The sequence below is a fragment of the Orycteropus afer genome, unplaced genomic scaffold, assembly GCF_000298275.1.
Source record: "Orycteropus afer afer isolate SDZICR_OR568_19922 unplaced genomic scaffold, OryAfe1.0 scaffold01358, whole genome shotgun sequence".
In the NCBI taxonomy this organism is placed as follows: domain Eukaryota; kingdom Metazoa; phylum Chordata; class Mammalia; order Tubulidentata; family Orycteropodidae; genus Orycteropus; species Orycteropus afer.
The window spans coordinates 56,098-67,496 of record NW_006922945.1 but is presented as its reverse complement, the minus strand read 5'-3'; the positions used below and the strand labels follow the sequence as shown (position 1 = coordinate 67,496).

The following is an 11,399-nucleotide window of genomic DNA, read 5'->3' as shown; positions in this document are numbered from 1 at the left end:
TTATTCCTGTTGTCTCCCATGAAGTGTTAATTGACCTTTTGTATCTTTATTTAAAAATTAAGCTGAAAATTCAGGTAAGGAGCCCTGGTGGTGCAAGGGTTAAATGCTAGGCCACTCACCTAAAGGTCAAAGATTCAACCCATCCAGGGGCTCTGCAGTACAAACTATGGATGATATGCTCACAGAGGTATTACAGCCTAGAAAACGTTATGGAGTTCTACTCTGTAAATTGTGAGAAAAGAATTCCAATACACTACATGCTATTGCACTTATAAGGAGCCCTCTTTCCACAGTGGTCGCCGTGCTCAGATACCAACTAAAAGGTTGGTAGTTGAAGCCACCCTCCACCTCTCACTCCTTCATGGAAAGATGTGATAGTCTGCTTCCATAAAGAATATAGCTAAATACTGTATGAGCCCATTATTACAAAAAGTCAGGGAAAGGTTAATACAGGGAAGGAAACTTTCTTTGTTGGTTACCAGGGATCTGAAGGGAAGTGAAGCAAGGGAGGGAAAATAGATAGAGAGTTAAGAGACAGGTTTGATATGAATGAAGAGAAAAGCAATATAACAAAAGCATGTGACTAGCACAATATCACTAAGGTAAAGGAAGACAAGGAGAGGTGCACAAGAGGTACAGACAATAGAGGCAAATACTATTTCATACACAGTATTCCATTATCAGTAATAGCAAACACTAATCTACAGGTGGACACATAGATAGGCAATAAAATCAGGTGTGGACAGGCAAACGGGAATATTGGTAGTTGAAGCCACCCTCCCACCACTCACTCCTCGATGGAAAGATGTGATAGCAGAATGGGAATATATCTATATATATCTATATCTATGACCATTCAATGGTTTGGCTGATGATATTCCTACATACGTGTTTGCATTTGCATGTGTATAAAAATGTGCAAATGTAGTTTAAAGCTGACTGGAGGCAAAGTTAAGATAACTTCTCAGCCACAAATAAAACCTTCAAGGAATGAGTCACTAGGCCTGTCGTCTGGGAACCATGGTCATGGGAAACATCAAGCTCAATTGATACAACACTGCATACAAAAATATTACCCTACATCTACATTGGTGAGTAAATCTTACTGAAGATAATTTAAAAATGGTTGCAGCAGTATATGGACAGAGAACTTCCAGAAACACAAGCTGGATTCAGAAGAGGACGTGGAATGAGGGCTATCATTGCTGATGTCAGATGGATCTTGGCTCAAAGCAAAGAATACCAGAAAGATGTTTACTTATGTTTTATTGCCTATACAAAAACATGTGATTGTGTAGATCATAACAAATTGTGGATGACGTTGAGAAGAATCGGAATTCCAGAAGACTTATCTGTACTCATCAGGAACCTGTACACAGTCCAGGAGGTTGTTGTTCGAACAGAAAAAGGGAACACTGCATGGTTTAAAATCAAGAAGGGAGTGCATTAGAGTTGTATCCATTCACCATACTTATTCAGTCTGCATGCTGAGCAAATAATCCAAGAAGCTGGATTATATGAAGAAGAATGTGGCATCAGGATTGGAGGTGGAATACTTTACAACCTGCGATATGCTGACGACACAACTTTGCTTGCTGAAAGTGAGGATGACTTGAAGCACTTACTGATGAAGATTGAAGAATACAGTCTGCAGTATGGATTACATCTCAATATAAAGAAAACACAAATCCTCACAACTGGACCTTTAAGCAGCATTACGATGAACGGAGAAAAGCCTGAAATTGTCAAAGACTTCACATTGCTTGTTTCTACAATCAATGCCAATGGAAACAGCAGTTAGGACATCACACGATGTATAGCACTGGGCAAATCGGCTGCAAAGGTCCTCTTTCAAGTGCTGAAGAGCAAAGATGTCTCCTTGAGGACTAAGGTGCACCTGACACAAGCCATAGTATTTTCAATTACCTCATATGCATGTGAGAGTTGGACAATGAATAAGGAAGACCGAAGAAGAACTGATGCTTTTAAGCTGTTGTGTTGGCGAAGAATGCTGAAAGTACCATGGACTACCAAAAGAACTAACAGGTCTGCCATGGAGGAAGTGCAGCCAGAATGCTCTTTGCAGGCAAGAATAGCCAGACATCGTCTCACATATTTTGATCATGTTGTCAGAAGGGATCATTCCCTGGAGAAGGATGTCATGCTTGGTAAGGTGGAGGATCAACAAAAGAAGGGAAGGCCTTCTACGAGATGGATTGACACAGTGGCAGCGGCATTGGGCTCAAGTATAGCAAGAATCATGCAACTGACTCAGGACCCAGTGGTGTTTCATTCTGCTGTGCATAGGGTTGCTATGAGTCAGAGATGACTCAATGGCACCTAACAACAACAACACATTGGTGAGTAGTGAATGGGATCTTAAAAGCTTGTGAGAAGCCAGCTAAGATGCTGTTGGTCTCTGCTCATCCAGAGCAAACAAAGAGTGAAGAAAATCAAAGACAGATGGGAAAAATTAGTGCAAAGGTGGATGAGAACCTCAGCCTATAGGACCCTGAGACCAGAAGCACTAGATGGTGCCTGGCTACCAATATCAACCACCTGGAAAGGGATCAAAATTGGAGATCCTGGATAGAAATGGAAGGAAATGTGGAATAAGATTCAAAATCATAAAAAAAATAAAAACCAGTCTTACTGGTCTGATAAAAATTGGTGAAGCTCTGAGATTATGGCCCTGACTCATCTTTCAGGGCTGGAATTGAACTCCCTCCCATGGCTTAACTCACAGCCAATCAGTAGACAGGCCTATACCAGGGAGATGCACTCCTTAGAGCAATCAACCAGGAGAGATCAAAGGGCAGCATTTGCACAGGGGAGGAAGTGGGGTATCAGGAATGCACAGGCAATAAGGGCACAGGGAAAGGGTAACACAGGGAGGAGAGCTGTTACACTGTGGGGAATGTAACCTGTGTCACAAATCAAAATATATATGAACTGTTGAATGTAAAGCAAATCTGCTATGTAAAATGTCACCCAAATTGCAACAAAAGATTTTTTAAAAAAAGGAAGATAATACAGCCTTGGAATCTGTATGGGGCAGTCCTACTCTGTCCTACAGGGTCACTAACTGGAATGTAAGGGGTTTTGGTTGCACTTGTGATTCATTTCTGCTCTGATGTTGTGTATATGTGTATGGGGGGATGGTAAGGAAGGTCTTTTTACTTGGAAGAAATGTTTAAAAGTCCTGTGAAAAAGACTCCCTATAGTATATGAGTGTGTATATGTGGGAATTTAGTGTTCGATTTCCCAATAAGCAAGACAAGCATGGGTTTACTTGTGCTTACTTACTAATCTAAAGTGAATAATTTCACAGTTTTTCACTACATCAAAGATTCTGCTTCTAGGTATGGCTGGCATCTGTCTCTCTCCCAATCCCTCATCATCTTCCTACAGAATCAAAGCCTCTTTTCAAATTTACAATCTCTGACTGGGACAGAGTGCCCAGTAAACAAGATAAACAAGGGATAACTAACTTGTATTCAATCATTTTGTTCACTGTGAACTTGTTCATTAGAGATGGATAAGTAAACACAAGTAAGACTGTGCTTACCTTGCTTATTGGGTCATCCAGCCCTGGGATAATTTTTCAGTCAGAAAATCTGGGTTTGTATCTGGAGTCTACTCTATTTTTAAGCTGCTAGAAAAAGGGAAATTGTTGAACATCACTGAAACTTTAAGCTATTTGAACAGCATCCTAAATTTTCTTTCTGATAAGACATCCCTGCAGCCACCCCTGTTTCCAATCTCCAAATCTCAAATTATTTCTTTTCTAGGAAATACCAAAAAGAAACATTTCTATATGAAAGGTCTCACTGAACATTTATGAGGTGACCTAGAATTCCAAGAAATGAAAGCAAAGGGTAATGAAGGCACCAAGATTCAGGTGTGAATACCCCACGTTTTTCCTTCTAACATCAACCTGTCTCTTGACATTCTTTGTTAGGGATAGCAGATAAGTTTTTTGTTTTTGTCATTTTGACTTTTTCTTCTTTTCAAGTAAGTGTTTTGGTTTCAGTTTCTGTTTCCCACTGGAAACTCCTGGACACTGTCAGGACAAATTAATCTAGTGTTCCACCACGGGAACTGCTTCGAGGTAGAAAAGGATAATTGGTACAAAGTAAGAAACAAAATCAGAATAGGGACATTGACTGTACAGAAACTGGGAACCAGGGATTGTGTCCAATAGATCACTCAGCCCAACTGAACTCAGATGCTTGCCTTTCATGTCTTTAAGAAATATTTGATTGGACACAAACAATATCATTCAGTGTTTTATTACCTAATTGAGCAAGCGTTCCTTTACATTCTGCTGAGGTGGGAGACATAGGGCAATTACCAAAATGTGATTAGTGTCCAATCAATATCTGAAAAATGAGGCCAAGGACTACCATGTAAACAGAGATGTTGTAAAGATTGAAACGGATCATGAATGTGACCACATTCTTCCAAGTCCATGCACGACATGGGACTTTATGTTGGTAGGTCAGACTCCATACTCAGTCTCTGGGATTCTCCCAGAACAACACCTAATCAGACACCATTCACTCCAACCTGTGCAGTCAAACAGAAATATAATGTAAGTCATGAAGGAGGAACACATATGCAATTTTAAATTTTCCAGCAGCCACCTGAAACAAGTAGAAATAACTACGCAAATTTAATTCTAACAACACACTTTATCAACTTGATATATCCAAAACACTATCAATCTATCTATTTAAAAATAGATTTGAACAAGTAATCAATTGAAAAATTAAGAATTCTGCTATGTTCCTGATAAAGAGCTTAGAAGTCATATCTCCCATTCTCACGATAAGGAAAAAGCTACAAAACTAAAAATTAGCAGCTCTTCAGACATATATCAGAAAATTGACATTGCAGGGCAAAGCAGCATCCTGAAAACTTGAGAGACAGTCTGATACAGAGGTTCGCTGCTTAATAAGAGCAGAAACCATCACTACAGCTAAATCCAGCATTGATTAGAAATACTTGTTTATTGCTGAACACTGTGTGTAGACTGGCTTTAGAGGGAAAAACTCCTGGAAGACTAGCATTAAGAGGTCTATCATACTTTGTGAGTTTTACCACAAGGCTTAGCATAAGATTCTCATTGGAACCTTCAGAGACAAGTCACCTTCTTCTTTAAAAAAAAAAAAAAAAAAAAACACCAAAACTAAACTCACTATCATGGAGTTGATTGTATAAAATTATTCGTTAGAAAGAAAGGACCCCCATTGGGTTTCCAAGGCTCTAACTCTTTAGAGAAGCAGCCTGGCCCATCGTTCTTCTGCACAGCAGCTGGTAGGTTCCAGCCACTGACTACCCACTACACCACTAGAGCCCTTTCGTCCAACAAAGGAAGGGAGACAAGTAACCATTTTGAAATAATGTTCTGTCTTCACTGTAGCCTACCCTAAAGAAAACTACTTTATCAGAGGCTAACCAAATTGGATTTGATCAGACCCTACCTCTTGTGGAGGAAGTGATATACTCAACGTCATCAAGGAGCAATGGTGGTACTTTGGTTAAAGCATTGGGCTGCTAACCAAAAGGTCTGTGCCAGTGCCTAAGGCAGTAACACTTATTTCTAGAGAAAGGTTAGCAAAGAGCCATACAGGGTGGGGGTGTAGCTCAGTGGTAGAGCACATGCTTTGCATGTATGAGGCCCTGGGTTCAATTCCCAGCACCTCCACACTTTTTCTCCAACATTTTTTAAACCCAACCTGGAAGTAATACACTTCTCCTAATATTTCTCATACTGTTCCTGCACATGCAGAAGGTAAAAACATAAACCAGTGGATTGCTTTCAATGCTCTTCCATGCTTGTATTGTGAACTTCTACATTCCGTAAGGTGACTGCGACAGCAGAAGGAAGACGTTAAGAAAGGGGAAAAAGAAGAACTGGATCCCATCAGAATCACTGAATCATCAGAAACAAAAGCGTGCACATCAACACATTATTCACCTGCCTGGCATTTTTCTTTTTTAAAAAATGCTTTTTATTGAAATATAATTTGTATACAGTGAAATACACAAAACTAAAGTGACATGGGTCAGTGCTACCCTCCAGTATTCCCTCCCCTCCTTCCCACCCCTAGTAACCAACAAAGAAAGTTTCCCTCCATATATAAACGTTTCCTTGACCCTCCACAACAATGAACTAATATTATATTTGTCCTTCTGTGATTGACTTATTTCACTCAGCATAATGTCCTCCAACTTCATCCAAGTTATGGGGGGTTTGCAGACTCTATATTATTCTTTAGTGCTGCATGCCATTGCATTTTGTGTATGTACCATAGTTTGGTCATCCACTCTTTCATTAGTGGGCACGAAGGTTGTTGCCATCTTCTTACTGTTGCAAATAGTGCTGCAATGAGCATGGGTGTGCATATACCTGTTCCTGTCCTGTCTCTCACCTCTCTAGGATATATACCTAGTAATGGGATTGCTGGGTCAAATGGTATCTCCAATTCCAGCTTTCTAAGGAATCAGCATACTGCTTTCTACAGTGGTTGTATCACTTTGGTCCCACCAGCAGTGTATGACAACAGTCCCAATCTTTCCACGTGCCTGCCAGCATTAGTTATTTTCACCTTACCATCAGTGCTGGGGAGAGATGGTATCTCATCGTTGTTTAGATTTGCATCTCTCTGATGGCCAATGATTGTGAGCATCTCTTCATGTATTAGCTGGCCACCTGAATATCCTCCTAGGTGAAGTGTCTATATCATGTCTTCTGCCCATTTGTCACTTGGGTTGTTAATTCCTTTGCTGTTGAGGCATTGGAGTTTACTATAAATCTTAGAGATAAGTCACTTGCCAGACATGTAATTATTGACAAGTATGAATTTGTTGGTGTCATTTTTGTTATGTGCTTTTTAGTGGTGTTGATTTCTTTGTTCCATATAATTTTCTATGCTGAGCATGTTTTTTTATGAATCATGTTATCACTTCCTTTGTTGCTATTGTTTTAGTATTCGGTAAATATTTGTGCTGGTCCTCTGTTTAATTTTGATGTGAAGGTTTATCATTTTTCTTTGAGGTTACCCCATGATTTATAGTTTTCTTCCCAAGTTTAGAACAGTCTGTTCTAACTTGTAGTTCTCTTGATTTCCCTACCATTTATAAGTTCTGTAACTACACAGTTTTTACCCTCTTTTTGCTCTGTGGTTGTCCTCATTTGTCAATTGATGTTTCTGGTTTCCTGTTTACAATCTTGTAGGTTTATTTACTTTGGATACTTCCATAGCTGGGTTGGTTTCTGGGTTATGTCATCATGTGTGTTAATGGTCAGTTGTTGTTTGCTGTTGTTGCTTCTCTGTCCAAATGACTCCCTTTAGCATCTCTTGTAAGATTTGTCTGGTTTTAACAAATTCTCTTAATTTCTGCTTATCTGGAAATGTCCTAATTTCACCATCATATTTGAGGGACAATTTTGCTGGATACATAAATCTTGGTTGGAAATTTTTCTCTTTCAGGGTTTTATATACACCATGCCACTATATTCTCACCTGAGAAATCCAAGCTTAGTGTTATTGCTTGCCCCTTGCAGGTAACTTTTCATTTTTCCTGTGCTGCTCTCAGGGTTCTTTCTTTGTCTTTGGTTTTGGTGAGTTTGATGATGATATATCTTGGTGATTTTCTTTTGGGGTCTATCCTGTTTAGGGTTCCTTGGACCTCTTGAATGGATATATCCTCATCTTTCATCATACCAGGAAAATTCTCTTCTAACAAATCTTTGACAATTTTTTCTGTGGTTTTATTTGTCTCTTCCTGTTCTGGAATTCTGATTGTTGTTGTTGTTGTTGTGTGCTGTTGAGTCAGCCATGACTCATAGCGACCCCTCCTTGGGTTTCTGAGGTGATATCACTATAGAAGTAGGTTGTCCAACCTTCCTTCCCAGGAGTGGCTGGTGGGTTTGAACCGCCAGCCTTCTGGTTAGCAGTCATGTGCCTTAGGCTCTACACAGAGCTCCTTTGGTTTACAGCTCATAAATTTACGTTTATTTTTTTTCCCCCATTCAACAGTCAGAGGAGTCTCTCCTCCAAAACCATATAAAAATCCAATTCTCCACATTAGCGTCAATAGAGTTTCAGACTTGGTTATTTCAGTTTTTAGAAAACAATTTCACCTGCTGTCTCTGAGGCAAATTCATCATGTAAAAATTCCACATTTGTTACACAAAATGTCAGTGAAGTGTCAATAAAGGTACACAGAGAACTATACAAACCTCTTTCTGTGCTCAGTGAAAGGCATTATTACAGCCTTACTAGCTCTCTAATTCCAAAATATCCCTCAATCCTGACTTTATGTTATTCCTTGTTACCACGACCTTAATCATCCATATCTTTTTCCTCTGAATTACTGAAAGGTTTGCCTTTCTACCTAAAGTGTGAAAAACAGAACTCGACTATGCTAACTCATACCATTTCTTTTTCCATTCTCTTGGTTCTCTTCAGATTCCTGTAGGGCAAAGAGCAGAAAAAGAAGAGTCAAGAAGCTGAGCTTCTAAGAACAATAAATAGAGTAAAATAAAAGAACAAGAAATAGAGTACAATAGGAGAGCAATAATCAGAGTAAAATAGAAGAACAGTAAATCAGAGTAAAATGGGAAAGCGCCTGAACAGGGACTTGAACCCAGGACCCTCAGATTAAAAGTCTGATGCTCTACCAACTGAGCTATCCAGGCCCTTTCTTTGGATGTTATTGAGAAGATTGTCAAGGTTCCATTCTTTGGTCAATTGCTTTTATATTCCATATTATCAAATAATTTTCCTTAAATTCTCATTGCCAACATCATTTTGTTTGAAAGAAATGCTATATATAACCCTTCAGAGTGTTTCCATTCCTTCTCTCTTTGTTTTCTATCTCTAGATTTTCAGAACCAGAGCTGTGTCCCCCAGAGGAAGAAGCACTGCTGTGTTTCACACCACACTGCTAGCCACAGAAGTCTTTCTTTCTTGTCTGGTCTTGTGATTTTATGTCTTTATTTCTTATGTCCCCATCTGAACCTATTTTCTTGGAAGCAAAACTCATACCACTCTTCTATCCCTCTGCATTGTTTGACACATCTTTCTTACATCCTTGGGAGGCAGAGGAGAAAAGAGTTGAAGGAGAAAATTTGAAGACCATAATGATGGTGGGCAAGCAAGGGTGCCTGGGTTTAATGTTGTCCACATCTATACTTGCTTTTCTTCATGAAGCAACTTCTGTACTCTGTGTGAACCATACCTCCTCTTCCTTTTATTTTCAGTGTCTCTCTTTTGCTCTCTTTTTTCTCTCTCTCTCTCTCCCTCCCTCCCTCCCTCTCTCTCTCTCTCTTCTTACAAGGTTTTTCCAGTTCTCTTCTACTTGAGAAGGATTTCCTGGGTCCAGATCATTTACTTGCTATATTACCTAAAGGTTTTGATTTGAACACATCCAGCAGCAACTCAGAAGAAAGACCTGGGGACCTGCTTCCCTACAGATTACAGCCAAGAAAACCCTATGGAGCAATTCTACTCTGTGTCACATGGAGAGCAGGAAGTGACTCTATAGCAAGGGTTTGCTTGTTTGTTTCCATGAGAAGAAGGGATTAGTCACAGTCTGAAAAAAGAGGTACTTCAATACTTAAGTTTGACAAAGAACCCTTATGTGGACTATATGAAGAACTCCTACAAAAAACGAAGAAAAAGACTGAATATTCCGTGAAAATGAGCAAAGATTAAACATGTACTTCACAAAAAGGCATTCCCATTTGGGAAATAAGCATTTTCTTAAAGATTGTGGGGGAGTTCTTGTAGCGTAGAGCCTAAGGCACTTGACTGCTAACCAGAAATCTGGAGGTTCAAACCCACCAGCCACTCTTCAGAAGGAAGATGGGGCAATCTACTTCCATAGTGATACTCCCTCGGAAACCCAAGGAGGAATTGCTATGAGTTGGGTCCGACCCGACGGCACTTAACAACAGCAACAACAAAAGATTGTGGACATCATTAACTATCAGGAAAATGTAAATTAAAAGCACAATGAAATAGTATTACCCTTCAGCAGAATTGCTTAACTTAAAAAACTGACAATATCAAGTGTTACTGAAGATATGGAATAACTAAAACATTCATTCATTGCTGATGAGACTGTCAACTTGTATATTCACACGATACACTATTTGGAAATAGTGCCTAAAACAAAACATATATATATAACCTACAACCTTGAAACTCCATGACTACATTTAGATCCAAGAAAAAAAAGTGCATGCTAATTACCCTTGAAACACATGTACAAGAATGCTCACAGCAGCATTTGCCATTTCAAATGTATATTAACAGCAAAATACATGAAAAAAAAAATATGGACAGCAATCACACAATGGAATATGAAAGAACAATAAGAAAAAAAAAGTACTGCTACTAGAAACAGTATAGATGCATCTAACAAAAAACATATTGAGTGAAAGAATCCCTACTCCAATGAGCACAGCAGAGATTTGAAGATAGAAATTCATTGGGATGTGATACAATGGAGCTTCCAGGAGCTGAACAACCCTTTATCATGGTCTGGATGTGGATTACATGGGTGTATACATATTTACATTAACTCATCAATCTGGATAATTAAGTTTTATGTATTTTACTTTATGTGAAATGAACCTCAATTTGAGAGTAGCCCAGTGGTGCAGTGGTAAAGTGCCCAGCTGCTAAGAGAAAGGTCAGAAGTTCTGAGGAAAAAAGATATGACAATTTGTTTGTTAAACGATTTACAGCCTTGGAAACCCTAACAGATCAATTCTACTCTATCCCTTATGGTCCCTATTAAGTGTCACTACATGACTGGGAATCAACTTGACAGCAATCAGTTAAGTCTCAATTTAAACAAAAAGGAAAGAGAAGAAAGAAGAATTTCCTTGGGTATCTCCTCACTTCCAATACATCTTATGTCTTCATTGTTGTTGTTAGGTGCCTTCAAGTAGGTTCTGACTCATAGCGACCCTATACAAAACAGAAGTTCCCTGTCAAAGCACTGCTGCAACCATTTTTTAATTATCTTCAGGAAGATTTTACTGCATGTGATATTAATGATATTGTTCTATAATTTCCACATTCTGGATCACCTTTCTTTTCAATGGGCACTAATGCAAATTTCTTCCACTCAGTTGGCCAGGTAGCTGTCTTCCAAATTTCTTGGCATAAATAAGTACCTCCAGCACTGCATCCATTTGCTGAAACATCCCAATGGGTATTCCGTCAATTCCTGGAGCCTTGTTTTTCACCAATTCCTTTAGTGCAGCTTGGACTTCATCCTTCAATATCATTGTTTGTTTGTTTTTTTTTAATTTTATTTTGATTTGGGTGAAGATTTACAGAGTAAATTCACTTTTCATACAGCAGTTCACATAT

General features: G+C 39.0%; 2 non-coding genes across 2 annotated transcripts; one reads left to right on the top strand and one right to left on the bottom strand.

Annotated features, from left to right (window-relative positions):
* Positions 1-5,638: 5,638 nt before the first annotated feature.
* On the top strand, positions 5,639-5,710 carry TRNAA-UGC. Its single transcript has one exon. It is a non-coding gene; the product is annotated as a tRNA-Ala (tRNA).
* Positions 5,711-8,637: 2,927 nt separating this feature from the next.
* On the bottom strand, positions 8,638-8,710 carry TRNAK-UUU. Its single transcript has one exon. It is a non-coding gene; the product is annotated as a tRNA-Lys (tRNA).
* Between the last annotated feature and the right edge of the window lie 2,689 nt (positions 8,711-11,399).